Source organism: Emydura macquarii, unplaced genomic scaffold (assembly GCF_026122565.2).
Source record: "Emydura macquarii macquarii isolate MOO-44397 ecotype Brisbane River unplaced genomic scaffold, CSIRO-AGI_Emac_v2 contig_2636, whole genome shotgun sequence".
NCBI classification, from domain to species: Eukaryota; Metazoa; Chordata; order Testudines; family Chelidae; genus Emydura; species Emydura macquarii.
The window spans coordinates 23,304,524-23,318,134 of record NW_027132773.1 but is presented as its reverse complement, the minus strand read 5'-3'; the positions used below and the strand labels follow the sequence as shown (position 1 = coordinate 23,318,134).

Sequence of the window (13,611 nt, the reverse complement as noted above, 5' to 3'; positions counted from 1 at the left end):
CAGCCATGGCTCTGTTGGTAAGGCTGGTTCTGTCATCTTCCTCATTGGTTATCTCTAGTAAAGCACCTTTCACTGTCACTGTTGTCGAGACTTTGGTATAAGAACCACCTTTTAGAGAGGTAAAGCCTGGGTGTCCAGGAAATGGTCTTGCTACTGTGAGGTCATGGAGCTTGAAGCCTGTGCAGAGGTTCCTTAGTACACTGACTCACTTACTAGTTCTGCAGGGTCAGGCAGCAGAAAGGGTTCTTACACTGGACCTCATCCCCTCCCCCCATCCACACCCCTGTTTAAGCATATCATATCCATTATGAGATATAGACTTCGTTTTCTAGCGATGACAAGTAACAACAGTAGAACCACTTTCTTTTATACTACGGAAGGACCGGTCTTACAGCTTGTTTTGCAAAATGGCTGTCCCTGAGTATTTTTCATTATAGGAATCCCCAGAGGGGAGTGTGGATGGGGAAAAGAAGGGTACATATCTACAAGACAGACTGGTTACAGATTCTCAATCATCCCATCAGTCTTGTTGCCTAGAGCCCCATGTAGCAGACAAGATTCCCAACAAGGTAGGGGTGGGCCATTGGCTAGACTATTTGAAGCACACCATCAGATGATGACATTGGCTTCTCTCACCTCCATTTTCATATTAATATCTGTCTCACTGGAAATCTCCTGTTCTATGTCAGAGCATTACAAAACTGTCTTACCCTTTTGTTTTTCTGTCATGCTGATGTTTTTCACAAAATGTCAGTATACTACTTGTACATCTCTGTCTACTTGCATTTAGATGATTGGCTAATGAGAGCTCAGTCATTTCAAGGAGTTTCCTCTGCTGGGAAGAATGTATAAATGCTGTTCCTGATGCTTAAATACCTAGGGATGGATGTGATAGAAAAATTTGAATAGAGTATAACAGAATTTCAGACCATGGGGCTTCACATAAGCATTTTATCTTGGCAGAAAAAGTTGAATTTATCCTGAGCATTTCCTGCCCAGCACAGTTTTCATACCATTCCGAAGACCATATTGTCTGACAGCTGAGTCTCAGAGCAGTTGTGTAGTTCTTTCCGTGGCTTAGTTTTCATGGTTTTGTACAGTTTTGTGGCAGCATTCATTGGGTTACATCCTAGGTCTATTCAGGGATGGTTATGTATGACATTCCCATCTTGGTATCATGGGCACCTTAGCCATTCAAGACTGAGCTGTGGTATGAAAGGAGAAATATGCTAGTCAGAGAGGTCCCTCTTCACCTTTCTCCTCAAGAAGGTGGGGGAGGGGTGGAGGGAGACTGTGCTCACCTAAACCACCATCACAAACACAAGGTCTTGTGCATTCTGCAGAGACAAGCTGCCATATTAGAATCATAGAATCGTAGGACACGAAGGGACCTCGAGAGATCATCTAGTCCAGTCTGCTACACTTATGGCAGGACTAAGAATTATCTAGACCATCTGTGACAGGTGTTTGTCTAACCTGCTCTTAAAAATCTCCAATGATGGAGATTCCACAACCTCCCTAGGCAATTTATTCCAGGGCTTAACTACCCCAACATTTAGGAAGTTTTTCCTAAACCTGCCTTGCTGCAAGTTAAGCCTATTGCTTTTTGTCCTAACCTCAGAGGTTAAGGAGAACAATTTTTTTCCCTCCTCCTTGTAAGAACCTTTTATGTGCTTGAAAACAGTTATGTCCCATCTCAGTCTTCTCTTGATTAAAGAAACCCAAATTTTTCAATCTTCCCTGTTCTGTTCATTCCCTCTGAAGCATCTGTCATTGGCCACTGTTGGAAGAGAGGATACTGGCCTAGATGGACCAGTGGTCTCACTCTCTGTGGCTGTTTTTATTCTTGGATGTATTTCATCAGGCCCTGGTGACTTGAAAACATCTAACTTGTATAAGTAATGTTTAACTTTGTTCTCTCCCTATTTTAGCTTCTGCTCCTACCTCATATTCACTGGTATTCACTATGTTAGACATCCAATAGCTACTAACCTTCTTTTTGAAAACTGAAACAAAAAAAGTAATTTAGCATTTCTGTCATTTTCTGTTATTTTTCCCCCCCTCATTGAATAATGGGCCTACCCTGTCCTTGGTCTTCCTCTTCCTTCTAATGTATTTGTTGAATGTTTTCTTGTCACCCTTTATGTCTCTAGGTAATTTAATCTCGTTTTATGCTGTGGCCTTTCTAATTTTGTCCTTATACATATACGTGTTTGTTTATATTCATCCTTTATAATTTGACCTAGTTTCCACTTTTTGTAGGACTCTTTTTTTTGAGTTTCAGATAATTGAAGATCTCCTGGTTAAGTCACAGTGCTCTCTTACCGTAGTTCCTATCTTTACTACTCAATGGGAAAGTTTGCTCTTGTGCCTTTAATAATGTCACTTTGAACAACTGCTAACTCTTTTGAACTGTTTTTCTCCTTAGTCTTACTTTCCATGGAATCTTACCTACTAACTTTCTGAATTGGCTAAAATCTGCCTTCTTGAAACCATTATCTTTATTGTGCTGTTTTCCCTCCTACCATTCCTTAAAATCATGAATGCTACCATTTCATGATCACTTTCACCCAAGTTGCCTTCCACTTTCAAATTCTCAGCCAGTTCCTCCCTATTTGTCAAAATCATATCTAAAACAACCTTTCCCCTAGTAACTTTCTCCATCATCTGAAATAAAAAATTGTCTCCAATACATTCCAGGAACTAGCCTGATAATCTATGTCCTGCCTTGTTACTTTCCCAACAGATGTTTGGGTAATTGAAGTCCCCCATCACCATCAAGTCCTTTGCTTTAAATGATCTTGTTAGTTTAAAAAGAGCCTTATCCACCTCTTCTTCCCGATTAGGTGGTCTGTAGTAGACCCCTACAAATAACATGGCTCTTGTTTTTTATGCCTTTTATTCTTACCCAGAGACTTTCAACAAGTCAGTTTCCTATATCCATCTCAACGTCAGTCCTGAGTATACATTTTTATAAGGCAACACCTCCTCTGTTTTTTCCCTGTTTGTCCTTCCTGTACTCCTGTATAACAATATTCCAGGCATGTGTATTATCCCACGTCGCTGTGATGCCAACTATGTCATAGTTGTGTTTATTAACTAGCATTTCAAGTTCTTCCTGCTTATTCTCCATACTTCTCACATTGGTATACAGACATCTAAGATACTGATTTGATTTCCCCCCCCCCCCCCCCCCCCCCCCCCCCGCGTTCTCTTTTCTCAGCCTTATCCCTGCTATTAGGCCCATGCTCCCTCCAGATTTTGACCCTTCTCCCAGGTCTTCATGTTTTTGACTTACCTGTGGGCTTTTGTCACCTGCCCCTGTTGAAGCTAGTTTAAAACCCTCCTCTCAAGGTTAGCCAGTGTGTATCCACATATGCTCTTCCCCTTCCTCGATAGGTGGACCCCATCTCTGCTTAGCAGTCCTTCTTCCTGCAACAGCATCTTGTAGTCAAGCCCTCCTGGAGACACCATCTTCACAGCCAGGCATTCACTTCCAGGCTGCATTTGTCTCTGCCTGGGCCCCTACCCTTGATCGGAAGGATCGAAGATACCACCACCTGCACCCCCAGCTCCTTCACCCTTACTCCCAGAGCCCTGTAGTCACTTCTGATCTGCTGAGGGTCATACCTCACAGTATCATTAGTGTCCGCGTGGATGAGTAGCATGGGGTAGTAGCCAGAGGGCTTGATGATCATGGACAATCCTCCTGTAACGTCTCTGATACAGGCCCCTGGCAGGCAGCATATCTCCCGGGATGTCATATCAGGCTGACAGATGGGTGTCTCCATCCACCTCAGAGGAGTGTCACCATATTGACGTGCTGCAGATCTTTCTTCCCTCTGATCAGATCCAAAGTTGTCCAAGTTTTGATCAATGCCACCATGGCGACAGATTACAGCAATCTCTTAGGAGGAGCCTGATTGTGACAGTTGTGCCCAGAAGCTGTTTTGCCCTGGTGTTGTGGGGTACTTACTATGATCACTATGTTACCAGTGACACGTGGCATACCTGATTTGCAGATCAATAAGGTTTAATGCACAAGGATTTGTTAGACAGATAGTTCAATACAAAGCAAAAATGAACTACAACATAGCCATATTCACTAGACCCAAGGAGTTGTGTTCACTCCAGAGGCTGTTTACAGGAATGGCGGTCTTCAGGAGCCCTGCCAGGTGATCAGGCCAGCAGCATCTCCTGTGGAATCAGATGGCAATGAAGCGTGCTCCTTTATCAGGGTGGTGACTTTTTATACCCTTTTTTACACAACATCCATTCATTCACTTATCTTCGGTGACATTTTCATGTCCTTCGCTTTCTCTATCCTTCATTGTTAGTAATAATGAATATTCATGTTCTCACCATGATAAATTGGAGCAAAACAACATCTGGCAGTGGGAGAGGCGGTTGGAAAAATCGCCTGAAATGGTGGGAAAGAGCACCACTTAACATAAAATGTATAAACTCTTGTCCTTGTTCATCTTTATCTACGTGCAGCTGCAAATTAACAAGCTATGTGCTGTGTTGTGCCAAACTCACATTAGTTATTATTTGCTGTGGTATGCAGAAACTGAGGCACCACAAGGTTACTCAGCAGTCTGTTGGTCTCTGCTAAATGTGAAAAGCTATCAGGCTGCTGAGGCATTAGGCCTCAAACAGTGGTCAAGCAATCTCACCGTTGGACAAGCAACTCAGGCCAGGTCAGACCTCCAGCACTGGCAGGGGAGCTTTTGCCCTCAAATCACCCCAGTGGCTGTTCATGTACCAGGGAAAGAGAATGTCTAGCAGAATCTTAAAGCCCAAGATTTGATTAGCAGTGTTAATGGCTACTCATCAACTCAATTTACCTAAGGCCTTACTTACTGTAGAATGCTAGTAGCAATAGTTGCAGTGTCAGTCTGACGTATACAGGCCCAACAGTGTTTTACCGCTGTGATGTCTAATCATGGGAGATTTCCCAAAGAAATCCAGCGTAGACTAAGCCTTTCTTGCAGATGAGCATAAGAGCATGGTTCAGTCCATATGAACAAATTGTCAAAAAGTCATAATTTTATAGGTTTGTGTACTTGATTGTTGCCATCTGGCATGCGTTCATCACCTGTGGGACTGGCACTCTTCTTTCACCTAGTTCTAAACCAGCCTCCAGAGTATGTCATTGTAATATCTCTATCATAACAGTAGACAAGGCTGCTGCATGCAGCTCTTGTACTATCACACATTTTCTGAACTTGGCCCCTACGTCTGAAGCCCAATTCAACAGGGGGTGGATGGTCCTGCAAATAATTTTTCAACTAATACTCCAGAGATCCATCACCAGGAGGGCCACTACTGCTTTTTAATCTTCCAGGAGCTGAGATCCATGTGAGCCATTTTTGGAGGAGGAAAAAAAATGTTACTTCCATAGTAAATGTGGTCCTCTGAGATGGCTGCCTATATGTAGCCACTTTTCCCATCCACCTTTCCCACTTCTTGAGAATCTCATGATAACAATTAGCTAAAGATTAAGTAGTGTGGTGAGGGCGGCCTGTTCTGCCCCTCCGTGGGTCCTGAGCTCTTTTCGGCTACGCTGGTGGTATGGCTGGGTGGGAGCCGGGGGGGGGGGGGGGGGCAGTCCCGCCCTCTACCCCAGGCCCGGACCCAGGGACCCTGTGAGGAGTAGCTTCAAACCGCTTAGTCCATGAGAGCTACTACCTTCCCAGGGTTGTCTGTCCTTGGGCCCACCACTTGCAGTCTGCTTCCTGGAACCGGGACAGGGGTTTTTCCCCCTTCCTCACCTTGGGTCTCTCTGTCCCAGTAATCCTCCCCTGTTTGGGTGAGATCACCCCACCTCAACTCTGTTGCTCAGTTGTCTGAGCGTCCGGGTCCTCCTTCAGGCCTCTGTGCCTATGACCCTTGGCCCTGCCCGGATGGGTTTCTCCTTAGCTCCTGTACCTTGGGTGTTGTGGTAGTAATAGCCATTGCTCTAAGCTCTGTAGCTTGACCGTGACATCACTCAGCTCCCTTTCATCTGCCCCTATCTGCCTGACAGGGAGGCTTTTAACTGCTGGGGCAAGCTCCTTAATTGGCTTCAGCTGGCCTAATTGGCTCAATTGACCTGGAGTAACCCCAGCTGAATCACCCAGAGAACAAGGATTTGTTGATCCTGGGGCTAATATATATACTCTCCAATACTCTCCTATACCCATCAGGTTTGGCCCTGTCACAGTAGTTAGAGGAAATAACTGAAGGGTAGTTTGGGCAACTTACTTATTAACATTTATTATTTGTATTTGGGGAGTTTCCCATGGGCCCCAATCAGGATCAGTGCCCTATTGTGCTGTGTGTGATAAAATCACATAAGAGAACACAGTCCCTCTTCTGAAAAAGTTATAATTTAACTGGTAAACCACATCCTCACTTTTTCCTTTGGAGCCCAGTCTGGGGGAGAAGGTAGGGGAGCTAAGTGATATCAATAGATATTACTAACTAGAAGCTTGTGAGTTTTTTTGCATACATGTGTTTCTTTAAGAGTGTGAATCCAAACCGGAGCAATTATCTCACAGAACTACAGTCTTTATTGTAAGTAACCATTTTTTCTTCCAAATGTTTTTGTGTTTAACGTTTTCTCTACTTCTACATTAATTTATAATGGGTCTAGAAACTTATTGTTCACCTGTGCTTCCTCCTTCACACTGTAAATTACAGCCTTAGTCTTTCAAATGTAATGAACAGGGGGATGGTCAGGCAATATTGTGTATAACTCAATGCTTCCTTTCTTCTTGCACTTCAGCTTAACTCTTTGCTGAAGCGCTGGTGAGAGTTCTGGCTTCTCAAGTCTTTTCAGAAAGCATTACACAGAGTTAAACCTCAGAGCTATTGTATTTAAAATCTTGATAAATGGATGTTAATAATTCCCAGTTAATTTTCAAAGGCAGAGTACTATACACTTTCTTATTAAAACAAACATTCAACACACACAAAACACAATGTATGTACAGTAGAACCTGAAAGATACGAACACCAGAGTTATGAACTGATCAACCCAACACCCAGTGAAACTGGAAGAAAGCAATCAGGCAGCAGCAGAGGGGGAAAAAATAAGAAAACCAATACTGTGCCTGTATTGCAAGGTCAGCATGCAGAGCGGAAATAGTCCAGGGTCTGCACTGTTCCTGTAAGCCAAGGGCACTGTTTCACCCCCTCCCACCCTATCCCATTGGGAGGGGGTAGATGTTTTCACCCCTCACCTGCCCTCCCGCTCCAGAGCCTGGGAAAGATAGCTCCCTGCTGATTCAAGAAACTGAAAGTTGCAACCAAAGCCTGGCCTGGATTTGGAGTGGGAGTCAGCTGTACTCTGGAGGAGTTCTAAAGGGCCACAGCCTGTGCACTGATGTTGCCCAAGCTTTGCCCGTGTCGGCACTCCTGGATCCTGCCAGCACCTCTGGAAGCGCAAGGGGCAGGTAAGGGTGGGCCGCTGGCAGCTGGCTGGCACCAGCCCTCTGCCATGTGCTGCCTCTGGAGTGGGACAAGCAGTGCACTAAGCAGGGCGAGCCCTGGGGAGAGGCAGCTGAGGGCTGGGACATGTAGTGACAAGGGTGCGGGCAGGCCCCCTCTGTTCAGCCCAAAGGCAAGAAACAGGACTAGGGCAGGGAGCTGCTTGCAAGCTAGGCAGTGCTGCCAGGTGCCACCTGTGCAGAGATCTCCCCCATCCTCAGCTGGAAGACACTGACTGCAGGGTACTGTACCATAATGTTTTAGTTTGTTCAGAGTTATGAACAACCTCCATTTCTGAGGTAATCGTATCTTTGAGAGTCTACTGTAGTATAAGACTGGGATATGGTGCGAAATGTTTTTTCTAGTACACTCCACAACTGTGGATGCTCTAGCCTCTGCTTCGCGGTGCATTGTGGGAAAACTTGACTGTTACAGGAAGTTTTGGCAGCCTGCAACTCATCCCGCCGAGTTATGTTTTGGGTCTCTATGCACCCAGCAACTGGAGCCAGCAACATGGAGCATAGAGGAGTCACCATTTGAAGAGCTGCTCTTGCTTGCATTTTCACTCCTGTTTCAGCAAACAGGAAGAGCATTCGTAAGACACTGGTAGATATTCCAAAAGGCCCTGATGGAAGAGGATGACAACATAGACATGAATGAATTGAATTGGTTGCTGCTGTTCGCAGCTTGGTATAGCCACTGATGCATCCTACCGAGAACAGCATTTCTGCAGCAGGGCCACAAGCACAGACTGGTACCTTTGCAGAGATCTCTCCCAGCCTCAGTTGTGCAAATCTGGGTTGATCAGCAATGGATCCAGAATTTTTGCATGAAGAAAGCATTTCAGGAGCTTTGTGAGCAGCTCGCCCTGACCCTCCACTGTCATGATATGTGCATGATGGCTGACATACTGGTCCACAAGCAGGTTGCTATTACCATCGAGAAGCTGACTCCCCCAAACTACTACAGGTCCATTGCTAACCAGTTTGGCATTGGAAAGTCAACAATGGGTAAAGTGGTCACGGAGGTTTCAGAGGCCATCAGCTGTGTGATCTACCCAAAGGTGGCAGGCATAAACAATATCTCTGAAGTAGTCACTGGTTTTGAGAGAATTGATTTTCCAAACTGTGCTGTAGCCATTTTTGTGCCCATAATTTGTCCTCCTCCAGGATCACGAGTACATAAACCACAAAAGATACAACTTCATTTTTATGCAGGCCCTTTTGGACCACAGAAGCTGATTTATGGATACAAGTATGGGCTGCACTAAAAAAGTACATGATGCCAGGGTTTTCTGCTGATTGAATGTCTATATTCATGGACAGGCTGGGATGGTGTTTCTACTAAAAGACATTGTCATAAATGAAGTGACTGTCCCCACTGTCAGCAGGTGCAAAATGGTTGATGAATGTGCTTTTGGCAGATTGAAATCCCACTGGAGATGTCTACAGATCCATCTGGATGCCAGTGTCATCAATGCTGTCTGCGTCACTGTAGTTTGCTGTGCTCTTTGCAATTCTTATGAAGCCAGAGGTGAGCCATTTCTCCCTGAATGGACCTATGATAGTGAGGAGCCTCTGAATTGGTACCTTCAGCCAAAAAATGCACCTGCCACAGCTGGGACTGGATGCACCTGGGCAACAGAAGTCAGGGATGCTTTGTGCTCCCACATTATGGATTTCCATGACCCAGTGCGTGAGGGGCAATAGTAGGTTTATGAATGTGCTTGTGCATTTTTTACAGAACATGAGGTACTGTCACATCATGCAATGAAATGGTTGGCTGCGGGGAATGATTGACATGCATTGTACTTATGGACAAAAGGACTACTTATGAACGGGAGGTGGCGGGTTGATTGCCATGCATTGTGCTTATGAATTAATAACATGAGCACTTATGAAGTGGGGGTGAGGGTGAGAGTGGTGTAAGAACTGTGGATGTACCGTTTGGGATATATGTAGATAACTATATTGAGAAATGGTGTTTGCATACAACTTCCCAGTTGTTCCTTAGCGTATGTTTACCTTTATTATTTGAAATACACGTTTTATGATGTGATGCAATGATGGCAATACAATTTCTTGATAAAATAGACTCATAAAAAACTTGTCGACCCCTATTTGAGGAGCTTCTGAACCCTGTCAGAGGTATTTTGGATTATACAGATCTCTGTGGACTGTATGCTGGCTTTGAAGGACTGCAGAACCCATGATGCAGTGGTAGGTGTCCTCTGGAACTAGACTGAGCTGCCTAGGTCAAAGGGTGCAGTGGGGGTGGCAGTCTCCATGTCATGGGCAGGAAGCTAGAACAGAGTGCTGCTGCTCCCTTTGGAGGCTGGGCTGAGGAGAAGCTGCGACGGAACCCTTCTGTTGAGTTGCCAGGGTAGCAGACACGTGACGAGGGTTAAGATTTCACTACAGTTCAAACTTGTTAGTGCTGAGCCCTAGCTTATGGATTTCTTCTGCACTGTGAGGCATTGAGAGTGGAAGCTGGAGACTGTCGGTTAGCAGAGGTGAAGTTGACATGCAGATGAGTGATTAAAGAGTGAGAAACCACCTTGGCTATGCTCTCTGGGTTGAAGAGGCAGTGCTAAGGCTCAGTATAACTACATTAAGTCTAAGAAGAAAAGGGGGAACTTCTGGTATGTTCAGAATCGGGTTATTTTTCTCTAATATAACAACTATTACTGCCAGTTAGTCACATATAAAATTGAGCAAAAACAAAGAGAGTTCTGTGGCACTTTAAAGACTAACAGATTTAATTTCAGCAGGCATAAGCTTTCATGAGCCTCAGCTCACTTCCTCAGATGCAGTAGGTAGAAATATAAAATTGAGTCACTCCTCATTGTTTCACCTGGACTGCCTTTGCCCGACTTAAGAGTCCTGGCCTGAACTTCTGGTCACCCAGTATGCCAACGCAAGAGGGCCCAGCACCATAAACTTAAGGGAGAGTGCGCAGTCAGGGATGGGGTGGATCTTTGTGTAATGCTATGAGTATTCATTAGATTTGTGTTGCTGCTGAAAGCTGCAGCCGTTAGCTGAACTATTGCAGTGCCCCCTACTAATTTGGTACAGTCATAACAACTTAAGCTACGTTAATCTGTTGCATTTCCCATTGTATGTTGCTAGGATAACTTTGAAGTAAAATTGTGGTAGTTCTATTTTGTGTGTTTATTGCCTTTAGAAGATCCATTATTTATATTTTTGCTCCTGGAGGCTTCTGAGGTACACCCATAGGTGCATATGTTGCTTGTCCAAGTGGAGTCACCAGCAACTATAAATATTCATATGAGTAAGAAGGGGTGAGTAGATGATTCCCACCTAATTCCCCATCTCATCTGGGACCCCTAGGATCTCCATGATCCTTAATGACATCAGGCACCCAGGGAACAGATGAGAGTTGCCTGCCCCGAGTAACCTGAGAGGGATAAATGGGTTACATTTGAACAAGTAGTAGACAAGCACAATATTAAACTATGCCAGGCAGGCCAGCTGCCATTAGCACAATGAAACACCATTAATAAACCAACATCAAAACCTTAAACAAAAACAAACTGCATGAGCTGGAAAATCGTTTCCAAGAAAGAAACCCCCATCTCTTGCATGTCCTCTGGCCCCCCATTTTCTTTTCCCTTCCTTCCACATTTACCTCACTTGTCGCTGGGACATGGGGGTGTCATTCACAGGGAAGGGATTCAGTGTAGGAGGACTGCGTGTAGTACATTTGAGCTGTGCAGCCACTGCTAAGCCCCTATTGTATGGGCCACCCAACCAAGGAATTATCCAAACTGTTCCTGGTCTGCAGCACATGGGACTCAGGATGTGGTGAAGGCGCAGCAGGAGTTCTTTCTTTGGTAGCCAGAAGAGTAAGCAGCTCTCAAACAAGTCTTTCTGCTCAGCTCCATCTTCATCCCTCAGCTGATGTTTCTGCTCCGGAAACTTCCCTGTAATCTTCTCCTTGTGCTCTGAAACTCTGTTCTCTCACTCCTCAGCCACTCTATGCCTTCCAGTTTGCCTTTCACTTGCTGTGCATCCTTCTTCCTTTGGTACTGTAATGCTAGTTGGCCTTGTCCAGAATGTCCACCATAAGCTCATCACAGAAACACGTCTGCTTGAACAGAACCATAACAGTTCTGCATCTCAGGGACCTTCTGCAGTAGGCCTTTGCTGCCAAGGTGGAAGGAGCAGCAGAGGTCAAAGGGCCTGAAGGCAGACATCAAACAGTGCATTATTGTTTTAGTTGTTCACAACAGGTTCAGTACTTCGCTTGTGGAATCTGAAGGGCAAAAAATGATACTTTATAAAACTGAGCTTCAATGTGTTCTGAGAGGAAAGCGTCAACTCCCAGAAGCTCCTTGGAGAAAGCTCAGTCATTCTCATTGGACAGTCTGCACAGACAATGCTAAGCTACAGTTTACATTTTTGTTTCGTTTTGTTTTGTTTAAAAATTGCAAAGCTGCTTGGCTTTTTGGGAGAAGGGGAGTGACCCTTGAGGTACTACATAAGCCTTCTCTATGCTTTCAGGCATACCACATTCTTAAGACATAACAATCTTACTGGTTCCAGAATGGAGAAGGGAGATTTTATTCCAAGCTTGCGATGCCAATCCAGCCGTGTATACAACATAGGTTTTCAAACTTACGGTCATAGAGCAGCACATCTATGAGTGGACTAGGCTGGTGACCTACAGAGGAGGACCTGGAAAATATGCCCCTTCTCAAAATTTGACTACCTATCTGGAGTTCCTACTACAGTAAAAGTTTGAAGCCATCAGTATCTGGAATTGGGTTAATCAATCAATAGGATGCTATATTAGCATCCACACGAATGATTCCCCCATTACAGCTACCAATGCAGGCTGCTTTGAACGCATTTATGAGGGGACTACATGGAGACACACGCAATAATACAGACTCTCAAAGAACTGCACAGCCCGCACCCTCTTCTGGCACATTTCTTTTTACAACTCCCCCGCCCTATTTCAAACATTGTTTTCATCACCTATGGACAGTATTTAACCCTTGCTCCTCTGGCACAGTTTTCTTTTTACAGGGGGATTGTTATATTATAGCATCCCAATTTGTTCAGCATGGTGTATTATAAGGGAAGGAAATATAAGGCTCTTACTTTTAACACCCTGGCACATCTCTGTAAGAATGTTTAAGTTTCTAGTAAAAATTTGATGATAAAAGCTGATTTTGTATTGTTTGATATTCCTGGTTTCCATGTTGAATTCCACGTGGTGGTGTTTGAGGGGAGGGTCTGATGCCAAAGTGCTGGCGTGCACTCCACCTTTAGTGGACACGCTCTGTTGCCTGTCACTTGTAATACATTTTGCACTGGTTCGTAAACCGGAAATCCCTCCCATTCCTATATGAACAACAACAACATGAAGCCAGAAATTTACCAGTCCTTAGTGGCTTCCTGCGTTTCACCTGTTGCCAGTTCTACAGCGGGCAACTCCTCCGAGAGGGCATCAAAAAGTATCTCTGGGCAGGGATCCAGAATCTGCTGCAACTTCTCCAGTGGCAAAGCTTCTGTGGGGACAAGTTTGAAAACAAGAGTCACTTCGGCAGCCTGTTTTAGCAGTTAAAAGGTTGCCATCCTGGCTGTCCAGGCTGTCATGAAGTGCTGGTGGCTCAGTGCTCAGCACAGTATGCAACACCTGGTCAAACTCTTTGAAAAATGGGCAGGTGAGTCCCCAGAGAAGTGGTTTTCATCCCATTTCCAGTAGTCTGTCTTGTCACTGGTCATCGATCCAGTGAATCCACAACACTGCTAGCTTCTCTGCTATTAGCTGGTATGCATGGTCATTCCTGGAACTCAAACTGTTTACTTGCCTTGCACCAAAGATTTGCCAGAATCTAGCTGCAGTCCCTGAACCAGTTAGCTGCACACTTGCAAAGGACTTCTTCATGTAAGTGGCCATTGCAGATGGAGGCAGAAGTTCACTCTGCTTGCAGGTCAATGGCCAGAACAAAATGCTCCACTACAAAGGAAACCCAATTTTCAGATGCAGGTGTCTAGTCTTGGTGGCCAAATACAGCTGCAGTTGTACAAAATGTTTTTTGCCTAAACTGTTTAAAAATTAGGCCCAAGGAGTAAAGTAATGTATTCTACAAAACATAACAAATTTATT

General features: G+C 44.7%; 1 protein-coding gene across 3 annotated transcripts in view; it reads left to right on the top strand.

Annotated features, from left to right (window-relative positions):
• CADPS2 (calcium dependent secretion activator 2) overlaps nucleotides 1-13,611 on the top strand; it is a 501,284-nt gene that overhangs the window by 232,877 nt on the left and 254,796 nt on the right. The gene's annotated exons all lie outside the window — the stretch shown is intronic.